Raw genomic sequence first — 12889 nt, 5'->3', positions numbered from 1 at the left:
TGACCCTGGTCGGGGACAGGCCATCACGCTTCCGGGGCTGTCCTGGGACCACCCTCGGCCCACAGTCCTGTGGTCCCAGGAGCCGTTAGTCACCACAGGCACCACCCATACCTGCTTCTAGAAGGTTCTCTGCCATCAGTGAGGCGGGGCAGCTGGGCGAGCCCCAGGGAAGAATTCCCAATTCCAAACCCCAAAGCCTTGGAGGGCCTGGAGGTGGGGGGGGCAGGTCAGGCTCTGCTGGTCCCGGGGGGGGGGGCACAGCCACCCGCCAGGAGGACTCTGCGGCAGGAGCACAGGGGGCCATGACTCGGGCGTCACCGAGGCAGGGTCGGACCATCGGGAGAGACCCCGGACACTCAGCAGCCGTGCAGACCGCGGGAGCAAGGGCGGGGAGGGGGGTCCCCGCGAGGGGGAGGGACGAAATGGCGCGAGTGCCACGGCAGGAGGGGCCCGGGAGCCCGCAGACCCCCTGAGCCCAGAGCCAAATCCACGGTCCCCTCTGCCCAACAGCGCTGAGTGCCTGTGGGCCGACACCTCGGAAGGACACACTCCTTCCTCTCGGAACCACCCACCCAGGCCGGCCCACGCTCAACACGAGCCACTGGGCCGGAGCCCTGAGCCCGGAGGACCACGGAGCCCGGGAAGGGGGCCTTTGGGGGCTCTCGGCAGACGCCCGGCCGCAGGAAGGGCCCCGGGTGTGCCGGCCTCCTGCCCCCCTCCTGTCCCTGGGGGCGGGGCACCCAGGACCGACACTCAGTGTGATGCCAGACCGTCCCCACCCGAACAGGGCCGGGCAGGGCCCCCAAGGCCAGAGGGCCCGGACAAACGTGCACATGCCACCATCAAGCACCCAGCACCACCGGCCCAGTGGCTCTCCTAGAAACTGTGGCCGTCTCTGCTCCCATGGAAGCAGACCACTGGGAAGGCACGAGCCCACCCCTCACGCGCAGAGCTCCCCGCTGGGAGGAGGGGCGTGCCGCCGAGGCAGGCTACGGCAAGCAGGATTGTTAGCTGTGAAACTCCCCCAAAGGGTGTCTTCAGGACCTCAAGGTTTCACTAGAGAATTCTTCCTAACATTAACAAGAAGGGAAAAAAATGAATGAATGAATGAATGAATGAATAGCAAATGTCTGCCACCTGTTCCATAGAACAGAAAGGGGCCCACACTTCCCAATAAATTCTATACAGGGAGGTATTCCCTGAAACCCAAACCAGGGCAAACACACACACACACACACACACACACACACACACACATGCACACACACTCATACACACACAAATTCACACACATACACACACGCACGCACATACACATGCACACACATGCACACATTCTCACACATACACACATACGCACACACACGTTCACACACACATACACACACACATGCACACGTATACATGTGTGCCAAGAAAACTTACGCTTCAATACCCTTTACCAAAATATGTGCTCACTCCTTCACAGAGTATTAGTAAATAGATCCCGCCACTTTCCACAGCTGAAGACTGCAGACTACACAGATGCAGCTCGTGTTCACAGAGAAGAATCACTCGAGGTTATCCGCCCATGAGGAAAGCATGTTTGAGAAAAGCCAGCCCGGGTGAGACTGACTCCGAAACGGTCTTTGGGAAACGCCGTGGTGCTCCCGTAAGGACTCGCCATCCAGAACCCACCAACCTCCTCCGGGAATCTGCCCCAAGGCACGGGAAAGCAGGAGTGGCCGCGGCCTCCTGGCTCACTGCCAGGACACGCGGGCTACCGGGCGCCCGGCTGAGCTGGACGGGGAAGGGCAGGGCGTTCCGGGACAGGAGCACTTCAGGTGGGAGAAGGAAAAGGAGAAGGAAAAGAAGGAAAATGGAGGAGCCAGGGGGACACGGGGACATGTGAACAGGGGAAGGACGAACACTGGAGATGGTCCCGGTGCACGCAACACGGCTGACGCGCAGACACGGGAGTCAAGAGCCCCCGGAGGCGGGGCGGGGGGCAGCCAGCCCTGGAGGGAGGCCCCCCTTCTCACAGGGGAAACAAGACCCCCCAGCAGGAACAAGACGGGCGGAGACACCCTCTGCCCAGCCACCCGGCACGCACGCCGGTATTCCAAGGAATCAGGACGACCCTTCCCGGAACTCGTGGGCCCAGCGGGGCACAGGCGGTCAGCTCGACCGCCACCTCGTGACCTCTCCGTCCCCGCAGGGGCAGCTGGGAACCCAAACCCGCCACTGGACGTCAGACCGCGAGATGCCCTTTTCGATGGTGCCCCGGGAGGAAAGACTCGGGCATGACCCAGCCGGGCTGGCGGGCTGGGTGCTGCAGGCGCTGAGGCAGGGGCCCCGGTCACCAGGGCCCGGGCCGGCGGGCGAGCGGGATTCTCTGCGCCAGCTCGCCGCCCGCTTTCTCCTTGCGCTCTCTGTCACGGAGGGTCAACGCCCACTGCACGGGGCGCTGCAGCAACGCAGAAGGTCGCTGGCAGCTTCACGGAACCAACCAGCCTGCCCGTCTGCCCCTGACCGGCCCCTCCTCCCTCCTCTGGACACACCGTCACCCTCAGCCGTTGCGGTTCCTCCCGCACCACACCCGAGACACAGTGATTTCTGGGAAAGGGCCAGCGGGGTCAGCCGTCACGACACACGGTGCTGCAGCAGCCTGACCCCTGACCCCTGACCCCCGACCTGAGCACAGGCCACCCCGCACTCCCATCCTGCACTCGCCATGACACATGCCGGCCAGCGACGTGTCCCGCCAGCAAGGCGAGAGCACCCATAGCACGGGGAAGCCACTCGGGGCGCAGACGGTTGGACCCCGGCAAGTTCCGATCGCAAGACTCAGGCGACCGGGTGCAGGGCAGGCGCAGTGACACTCGTGAGAGGGGACCGAGGGGGCCGTGGCAGACCCGTTGCAGCGTGGAGTGACGGCCGGCTCGCACCCGAGCCCCCTGCGGCCTTCGCACTCACGCACCCGCCCAGCGCCCGTCCTCCAAAAGAACAGCCCCCGGGCGAGGGACCCCCGCAGGGGCCGGGCCAGCCCCCCAGGGAGGGTTTTGGGGGGCCTCGGGGGGCCTGGGCCCATGGACCCTTCTGCAGAGGCCCCTGTGGGCCCACGGCTGCACCCGGTGTCAGCCCTGCCCAGGCACCAGGACGGGGGCAGGAGCCCCTGCTGTGGCGAGCCCCCCCCCCCCCGCACCCCCACAGCCCACCGGGGAAGTGTCTAGGAAGAGCCTGGACGGGACGGCTGACCAGGCCCTTGGCGCCACCTCAGGGGCCTGTCCTGGGCTCAGCCCGCCCCTCGGGTGCCAGGGGCAGCCCCGCGCCCCCAGCCCAACCCAGAGCCCACGGGCAGAGCCCTGCCCCCAAGGACAGAGACCGCTGGCCACAGGGCTGAGGGCACCGGCCACACTCAGGCCCTCGGCCTTAGCCCGAAGGGGGGGTGGGTGCCAGGCCCTTTGCACAGGCAGAGGCTCTGCCCTACCCTGGCCCGGGGTGCCCGGGAGATCAGGGTCTCCCCGAGGCCTTCTCCATCACGGCTGCCTCTGTGGACGTCTGTGGCTTCTACCAGGGAAGAGGCTGTGACCGGGTGAGGGACACCTGGCCCCGCCCCCATGGCCCCGACTGCCCGGGTGCCCTGTTCAGTGCCAGCCAGGAAGCAGCGCCCAGCGGGGTCTCGGAACTTGCCCACCTGTGGCCGGCTCGGCCTCTGACCCTCAGGCTGGGGCGGGCAGCCCCAAGGGCGGGGAGGGGGCCTGGCCTCTCCCCCTTTCCCTGTCCGCCCAGGGTCCGACCCCCCGGGCCGAGTCCTGCCCTGGCAGCATCCTGGCCGGTCGGATCTTGTGTCTCCTTCTCCCAGGACGTCTCCCTGGGGACACGCAGAGACCCGTCCCCTCTCCGCACGGCCCCTGGGAGCACCTGGGGCCAGGACAGCAGACGCAGGAGTCGACACGAGCCCGAGCCGGGTCTGAGAGACGCCCCCCTCGGGCTGCCGAGCCGCAGAGCCGCCACAAGGACCCTGTAGCCCTCGGGGTAGCCCTCGGGGCTTAGACAACGCTGTAGTCTGGTCTGCGCCCGGGGGCGGCCCCTCCCCAGTGCTTCCAGGGGTTCCCGCGCCGGTGGCCCGTGGGGGGAAGGAAGGTCTGGCACTTCCTCCCGGCTGCCCCTCTGCGGGCAGCGCCAAGAATGAGCCACAGCACCCGCATCGGGTGGACACAGCAGTGGGGGAGCCGACGCGGCCTCAGGGGCTGCAGGAGTGGGGGTGGGGCCGCGCCTGCACAGCCGGCAGGGCTGGGGCGCAGGGACCTACCTTCAGGGGCCGGCAGGGACCCCCACGCACCCGGAGGCCAGAGCGCGCCAGGCTAAAGGGCCCCGGCACGTCCCCCCGGGCCCCTCGCCCCAGGCAGCGCGTCGGGAAGGAGCAGCAGCACCCCGAGGAGACGCAGGCGGAGAGGGTCCGGGAGGCGCAGAAACAGGAAGTCCCTCCTCAGACATCACTGGGGCCACAGAGAACAGGAAGCGGCCACCCCGGTGGAGACAGAGGGAGCCGCTGAGGCCAGCCTTGCCAGCGGCAGACCCGGGTTCAATCCCTGGCATCCCACAGGGTCCCCCGAGCCGCACCAGGAGGGACCCCAGAGTGAAGAACCCGAGTCAGCCCCGAGCTCTACCAGCTGTGGCCTCCAAAGGGAATAAATTAAAAGCCTCGGAGAGGAGGGACGTGCCCCGGAGCCACAGGCAGAGCCAGGCGCCACCAGGCCAGCGCCAGCCACGCCCGGGGGCAGAGCACGAGCCCCTCCTGAGGGTCGGCCCAGTCCTGCCAGCAGGGGGCACGGCTCTCGAGAGCCTCCCAGGCCCGACGGGTCTCTCACTGCTGCAGGCGAGACCCGGGGTCACCCTCAGGGCCTGCCCCTCCACCACGGCCAGCTGCCCGCCCAAAGCCCTGAGCGAACCCAACGGAAAGGGCGTCTAGCCCGCCCACCGGCCTGGCTCACGGAGAAAGAAGACCCCACCGAGACCCCCGGCCTGGAACACTCCCAGGGGCACAGCAGCACTCTGGCTCTGCAAAGTCACCCCAGGGCCTGTCCGTGTCCACAGCCCGGCTCTTGGCCTTCACCCCAGCTGCCTTCTGGTACCCCAGAGGCAGGGGGCCCCCAGCCATCACCTCCAGCACCTCCAGCAACACCATCACCATCACCAGCATCACCATCACCAGCATCACCATCACCATCCCCAGCACCATCACCAGCACCAGCACCAGCACCAGCACCAGCACCATCACCAGCTCCAGCACCAGCACCAGCACCAGCACCAGCATCATCTCACTCCACCACCAAGGCCACCGTCATCCCCATGGTAGTGAGGGTGGCGGTGACGGTGGTGAGACGGTGGTGCTGGTGCCGGCGGTGCTGGTGATCCTCCCCTCCCCCTGGTTTAGAAGGTCTGATGGGGAAGGGGCGAGAAGATATAACTGCGCCTTGTGCCAACTTGGCAACTTTTCTGTAACCCTGAAATTATTCCAAAATTAAGATTATTCAGAGGTTTGATGCCCCAGGGCCGGAGCATTAGCATAGCACTTGCCGACCACGCAGCCAAACAGGGTTCAGTCCCGGCACCCCACGTCCCCTGAGCTCTACAGGGGTGACCCCCGAATGCAGAACCCGGTCCCAGCCGTGCCAGGTGGAGCCCCAAAATTGTTTTCTTTTTCATTCCTTTTGGTGTGGGGGGCACATGTGGCAGTGCTCAGGGGCTCCTCAGGAAGCACTCCTGGCAGTGCTCAGGAGACCGTGGACTGCCGGAGTCGAACCCAAGGCAGGCGCCCTCCCTGCGGGACTATCGTGTGGGCCCCCAAAACAAAATGTTCAGTCCCACCTAAAGTCAAAGGAGTTGAGAAGTTACAAACTGGGAAAAAAATGTTCCCACCCCGCCACCACTGCCACATACACACACGCTCACATACACACACACACACACACATGCACACACACATGCAGGCACATACATGTACATGCACACACACACATGCACACACACACACACGCATACACACATGCACACCCTCCCCTGGCTATGGGGCCTGGCGGGCTCATCAGACAGCATCTGATTTGGGTTTTTCTTTTTATTTATTTATTTATTTATTTATTTATTTTTTATTGAATCGCCATGTGGAAAGTTACAAAGCTTTCGGGCTTAAGTCTCAGTCACATGATGCTCAAACTCCCGTCCCTTCACCAGTGCACGTGGGGGGGGGGGAGGTTTACTGTGATTTGGGTTTTTCTGAGCCAAGATGTCGGCAGGTCGGGTGCAGGCTGTGGCGAGAGGCGGCCTTGTAGGCCGGTGGCCTCTCCCCACCCGGGCCCTGGTGCCCTCTCCCGGGGCAACCAAGGGAGTCACTCCGAGCCCTGGGCAGTCGCGTGGCCCCTCCACAGCCACCCTGATGGCCACTGCCCTGCGCTGGCCCCCTGAGTCACTGGGCAGTCCAGGGAGCTGCAGGGGGCCCCGGTCGGGCCTGTCTGTGCCGCGTCCTTGAGCCCAGCCTCTCCCGCCAGGCTGCAGAGGGGACACGCAACGGAAGTGGTTGGTGTCCTGGTGTCACTTGCTGCCTGGCAGGAGGGAAGAGCCCGGCGCCTTCTCCCACGGCACAAGGTCTCGTTTGAGCAGCTCTTGTTTGGGGCCCCACCGGCAGTGCTCACCATGACTCCTGGCTCTGCGCTCAGGGGTCACTCCGGGCGGGATCGAGCCCGGGTCCGTCGTGTGCAAGGCCAGTGCCCTCCCTGCTGTGTTCTCTCTCGGGCCCACTCTCGTTGGCTCCGTCTGAGAGTTTGGGGGCTGCGCTCTGCACCTCCCCCACCCCGCCCCGAGCTACAGCCTCTCAGGGATGCAGTTACCCCAGCAGCAGGTCTGAGCGGGCCCTGGACACGGGGCCCCACAGCCGCTTCTCCATTGCTGTCTGTCCTCCCCAAACCAAACGCCAGTCCTCGGGCTCTGTGCTTGCAGCCCCCTGCTCCCCGCACCCCTGCCGGGGTTCCCTCCGGGGCACCCACTTCCTCCAACCGAATGCTAATGCCGCCTCCTGCTGGACACCACCCCCTCCCTCCGCCGCCCGCCCAGGCCCCCCAGACCCCCAGGGGCACCATCCCGGGAGCACGTGATCCTCACCCAGGGAGAGCCGAGGGTCCTCCTGGCCACCCAGCCCTACTGCACGGGCAGGGCCGGAAGCTTCTCAGCCCGGGCCTCTGGGGCGTCCCTCCGAGGTGGCCTGTTCTCCGGGCTGGGGGCACTCCCACCCCTTGGCCAGCTGCGTGTGGACAGACGGCCTGACCCTTTCACCGGGCCCCTGACTCTCCCCAGCCGGAATCAGGAGCCATTTGGGACACAGATGCAATCCACAACCGGACGACTGTCAGGGAAGAAGGACCGAGCCCCACAGAGGCTGCTGGACACCTGCATGGCCCCGCTGCAGCCCTGGACACTGAGAGTTTGCTCCTGAGCACTGCCTGTGCGCCTGAGTGCGAGACCCCCTGTGTGGACCCCACAGCCGGGGGCGCCCAGCCAGCTGCCCTGGAGCCAGCTTGGAAAGGGGGGGTGGAGGGGGTGGGCAGTGGGGAGGGTGGACAGTGGGGAGAGGGGGCTTGTTCTGCCACTGACGGGAGCCCCTCGGGCCAGTTCCTGCTCCCCTCACCCCCCGCAGGGAGGAGGCCCCAGCCCAGGAAGGGACAGACGGTGGAGGGGGGAACAGAATGAAGGACAGAACGAGGCACGACGGAGCGAGGGCCACCACGTGCGCTTGCCCGGGTCCTGCCCTCAGCCATCTCCTGGCGGGCTCGATACCGGGTGTGGGGGTGCTGAGGACGGAGCGAGGCCTGGCAGAGGTGGGGACAACCCCCGGGAGCACAGTGCACGGAGCCCATCACCCCTGCCCCCCTGGGCCCCTGCCAGCTGCCTGGGGCGGTTTTGCAAACTCCCGCCTGCCTACCCCGTCACAGCCCTCGGTGACCCCCCGCAGCCAGACCCCAAGGCGGCAGCCCCGCCCACCTCCGGGCCCCAGGGGGCTCTGATCCCCGCTCCTTCAGCCACCTCGGGGACACTCTGGGCTGCCCCGTCACGGGCACTGTCCAGCCTCCGAGCGCTGGACCCTATGGGCCCCGGTCCCTGGCTCGCCCCGCCTCCCTCCTTGAGTGGCTATTTCCCAGCCGCTGCCCAGCTGGGACCGAGTCCAGCACGTGGCCATGGCTTTAGGGGTCCAGGACACTGAGCCGAGGGCCCCGCCCACCGGCCAGCCCCGGCCAGCCCCGGCGAGCCCGGAGTCGGAGCCAGGTTCTGCTGCCCGGCGCTGGCCCATGCCCTCTTCCAGCCGCTGGCCGCGGTTCCCTGCACGCCACGTCCCCTGGCCCCTCGGGTACCGACAGGCAGGACCCCCGTGAGCTGGTGACAGCCCGAGCCCGTCTCACCAGAACCACTGAGCCGCCTGAACACTGAGCATGAGGTCCTCCTCTGTCCCGCGGACGCCGGGGAGAAGGCGACACGGGCACCAGAACCCGGGGCCGGGCGCTGGGCGTGAGCTGAGCCCCTCCCAGGGGAGACTCGGTGGGGGGGGGGGTGCGGGAGAGTCTCCCCAGAGACGCAAGCTCCGAGCAGGGCAAGTAATGTGTCCACGCGCCCGCGGCCGCCCCCACGGCAACCCGGGAAACGCGGCTGCTGGCACTCGGGCATGCGTGCTGCCCGCCCGCACACCTCAGCTGCAGACGGGCAGGGGAGGCTCGGGCGCTGGCGGGGCAGCGGCTCCCGGGCAGGGGAGAGGGTTTGTGTCTCCTGCATGCGCCTGCGTCTGCCCGTCTCCCTGGGCTGGCACGGGACATCACGGCCTGTCCATCTCACGGGACATCACGGCCTGTCCATCTCACGGGACAGCACGGCCTGTCCATCTCACGGGACGGCACGGCCTGTCCATCTCATGGGATGGCACGGCCTATCCACCTCACGGGACAGCACGGCCTGTCCATCTCACGGGACATCACGGCCTGTCCATCTCACGGGACAGCACGGCCTGTCCACCTCCATGGGACAGCACGGCCTGTCCACCTCACGGGACAGCACGGCCTGTCCATCTCACGGGACGGCACGGCCTGTCCTTCACACACCGGCTCACATTCGCTCGTCCCATAGGAAGGAGAACACTGGTGCACCATCCACACCACTTTCCTGGGTGTGGACAGGGCCAGGGCTGTGGGCAGGCACACGTGACCCCAGGGCAGAGACGTCTCAGCACCAGCTGACCCACGAGCCCCACTATGGGGCCTCAGGTCCCCCAGACGCCCCGTTTCTACCAGGGACGAGGGCGTGGGGCTGAGGCAGGCGCAGCCAGCTGGGTCTGGTCAGCACCAGGGAGGCTGCGGTCACCATGGGCAGCCGGGGTCCCGGGAGACAGCCCCTGGCCCTGCCCCACTGGCCCAGACCAGGGACAGGGCCCGGGACGGGGCCCCGGGAGCTCAGCCTCTCGGTCTACTCGGGAAAGTCTCGAGAGAAGCGCGAGCCCCAACCCCGGGAGCCGCCGCCCGGCCCCCGCCTGCGGCCGAGCGCTCTGGGACACGTGTCCGCCGAGCACCCCACTGGGGACCCCGGGCCGCCGGCTCTGTCGCCACCAATATCCTGTTTTCTCAGGCTGTCACTGGGGCAGTGAGCAGCAGGGGCGGGGGGCAGAGGAAGGGGCGCGGGGAGGGGGCTGTTTCCGCCACCTGCCGCGGCTATCTGCGGAGCGCGAGGCCCCTTTCCTGTGGGCAGGGCCGTGGCTGCATCAACAGGCCTGTCGGGGCCCCGCAGGATGTGAGGCCAATGGCGGGGGGCAGAGGAAGAGAGAGGCGGGCACGGGCGCGGCGGGGCTGGGGGTCCTCGGGGAGGTCCGCCGGCAGGAGTCTCCCGCCAGCCTCTGCCTCGGTTTCCCCCACAGTCTCCTACTAGCCCAGCCCAGGAGTCGGCCAGCACCTCCCCGTCCCTGTGACTCTGGGGCCGAGAGGGCACCCTGTCTGCAGGGTCCACGCGGGGCTGCCCCAGGCTCGGCCGGCATCCACCCCTGCCCCAGGAGGCTGGGCTGGGGCCTGGTCAGCCGCTGAGTTGCTGCAGGACAAGCCCTTGAGACCTTTTGTGTTTCGTAAGGGAGAAAGGGGGTCTTGGACCCCGCCCGCTGGGGGCTCACTCCTGGCTCAGGCTCACACTGGCAGTGCTCGAGGGGGCAGAGGTGGAGTCAGGCACGGACCTGGGCGCGTACTCGCTCTCTGGCCCGCTCGGAGGCCTTGGAGGGGGGAGTGCGACTCCCCAAGTGCCCAGTGGAACCCAAGGCACGACTTCCGGGCTTGGGAGATAGAATGGCCCAATGCAGATGTCGGCCTTGCTCGGTGCCTCCCCCAGGCCTGTGAGGAGGCGGCGAGGCAGCAAGGAGCCAGGCCCCCCAGGGCCGCAGGGGACCCCCGGGAACCCTCGGGCGGGATGACACAGCAGCAGCCCAGGCTCTGGGCCCAGTCTGCCCCGGCGGCCACGGCCCGCGAGGGGCTGTGGGCTGGGCCTCCCCCACCCGCCACTGCCACTAGGGGGGCTGCCCCGGGCCGGGATCTGGGCGCGGGAATCCCCTCCACACCTCGCTGAGGTGACTTGACATCCCCGAACGGGCCGTCTGGATGACGGGAGGGAGGGGGGTCTCGCTCCCTGCCCCCCCGCCCCCGCCCCCCCCCCACCCCGTTCGGAGCCTCCTTGAGTTCCTGAAGCTTCTCCCACGTCCAGAGGTGGCCGCCACCCGTCCACCATCAGAGCCTGGTGGGGAGAGAGTCCAGCCACACGGACACTGTCATGGCCACACAAGGAGCAGTGGGGGTTCTGGCGGGCTCCAGGTGGTCGGAGAATGTTCTAGAAGCATGACCAGGGGGCCCGGTGCAGTCACTCTCGCTCACTGGCCGAACCACGGTCACACATGCTCAAAGACAGGGATACCCATTGTCCCAGCCCCTCGGGCCCACTGCTCGAGGCGGCTGGGGCAGGGTCACAAGGAAGAGGACAGGGATGGCACAGTGGATGCAACAGGGCACACTCTACGAGTGGGCGGCCGGTGGGACTCGGGCTGCTCTGACCTGGAGTGGCCTTCCTGGCTGGCCCACCCCTCACTGCCAATGGCCACCTCCCCACCCCGTAACTGGCCACTGCTCAGGTGTGGCACCTGGTCTCGGCTGCGTGGGCACGCGGGTCAGCACGGCCACCTCAGCCCGTGGGCAGCGCGGGCTCCCCTCCCCCGGGAAGGCACACCTGGCCTCCGAGGCTGTATTTTCTCACTCCGACCCGTGGCCCATGGGCTCTGTCTTTTCCCCGACCTCAGCTCGAACAGCCCTTTTCCATGCTGAAAAACAAACACGACCGTCACGATTCTCCTGGCCGGGGCCGGCGTCCGGGGGCTGCAGGCAGACCAACGCATGCACCGGGGAGGGAGGTCAGAGTGGAACGTTCTGGACGGTGTTTGTGTCAGACAGTGCGGACCCCCGAGAGGCCCCCTTGGAACGCACGGAAGGCCCCCCAGAAGCCTGCTTGGGAGAGAATTAACACAGGCAAAGCACAGCGGCAGCGCCTGGGAACTAAAAATAGCCCCTTGCCGAGTGAATCATCCGCCGCCTCCCGGCACCTCCGCCGGGCCCGGCGCTTCCATCTTTGCTCCTTCCACTCCCCTCCTCGTCCAGGAGCCCCCCAACTCCCAGGGGAGATGCCCCCCTCGGCTCCCCTCCGACCCACAAACATGCTTAACAAGCAAGGAAACGGGCCCCTTCCTGGCCCTGGGCCGGGGGCCGTGGCATTCCCGCCTCACAGTTTCCACGCAGAGTTCCTGCCGGGCCGTGCAAGGGCCCCGCCGCCCGTTCCCGAGGACAGTCCCTTCTATTTTAGACCTTGTTGATCTCGCTGGGAAGGAAGCCTACTCCATCCAGATTAGCGGGGCTGATTGCGGCTGATCATCGGGCGGGGGGGCCACTGGGGAAACGGGCCCCCCACAGCCCCCGGTGTGTGTGGGGGAAACCAATCCCCGTGACCCCCGGGAGCTGCTCCGTGCCCGGGGCCAGGGGAGGTGGCCGGGCCGGGGCGAGCACTGAGCAGCCTGGGAAAGAGCCCCCTGCGGGGCTGGGAGCTGGCTTGGGGCACGGGGCGCAGGGAGAAGCCCCCCGGTGCACGGCACGCACGGGCTCCCGGGCTGGCGTGGGCGGGCGTGGGCGGGCGCGTGTGTGCTTGGGGCCGCTCCCCCCCTGCTGCACGAGACACACAGACGTGGTGCTTGGGGCCCGGGTGGGGGCGGCCGGCCGCCCGGGCCCGAGGGGTCAGACAGCACAGAGACCTCTCACCTGGCAGTGGCCGGTCCACGCGAGCCCGGAGTCTCCGGCGGCTGGGGGGCTTCCTGCCCGCTGCGCCCATCTCTGCTCTGCGCCTGCCTGCGCCTCCTCTAGTGCTCCCGGGAGCCGCAGAGTCAGACCGTCGTGTGTGGGGAGGGGGTTGTGGGCGCCGGGGCGGGGGGCGAGGGGGCCGCACGGCCCTGGCGTGGGTCCGGGCTTAATGGCCGACGCCGGTGCCGGCTCTGCCTGCCGTGAGCTCGGTGCCACTGCAGCTCGGCTGTGTGGGCGGCAGCTCCACTGCTGGCTCCAAACCCTCACACTGAACACTCGCAGGCAGGCAGGCAGGGCCCCGCCGCGGGGGATCCCGGCGGGGGGCGGGGAGGGGCGCTCCTGCCCCCGGGGCGCCCCCCGCCCCATTTCCCCAAGCCGAGGCAAAGGTGGGCAGAGGCGATGCCACGGGCCCGGCACACAGCACGGGCAGTGCCCACACGCCGAAGAGGAGCTGGGGTCCGAGTCTGCCCGGGGCCGGCCCCGAGAGCCAAGGCTGCCCCCGG

General features: G+C 67.7%; 1 protein-coding gene across 1 annotated transcript in view; it reads right to left on the bottom strand.

The window, feature by feature from the left end:
• The window catches only part of ZNF831 (zinc finger protein 831), a 70311-nt gene extending 57670 nt beyond the window's left edge, over window positions 1–12641 (bottom strand). The window contains exon 1 of the mRNA XM_055137381.1: window positions 12348–12641. The gene's annotated coding sequence lies outside the window, so the exon portion shown is untranslated. The remainder of the gene's footprint in view (window positions 1–12347) is intronic.
• Window positions 12642–12889: the final 248 nt, after the last annotated feature.

This window comes from Sorex araneus, chromosome 5 (assembly GCF_027595985.1).
Source record: "Sorex araneus isolate mSorAra2 chromosome 5, mSorAra2.pri, whole genome shotgun sequence".
Lineage (NCBI taxonomy): Eukaryota > Metazoa > Chordata > Mammalia > Eulipotyphla > Soricidae > Sorex > Sorex araneus.
Note: the sequence above shows the minus strand (reverse complement) of the source record. Positions and strands in the feature narration are given on the sequence as shown.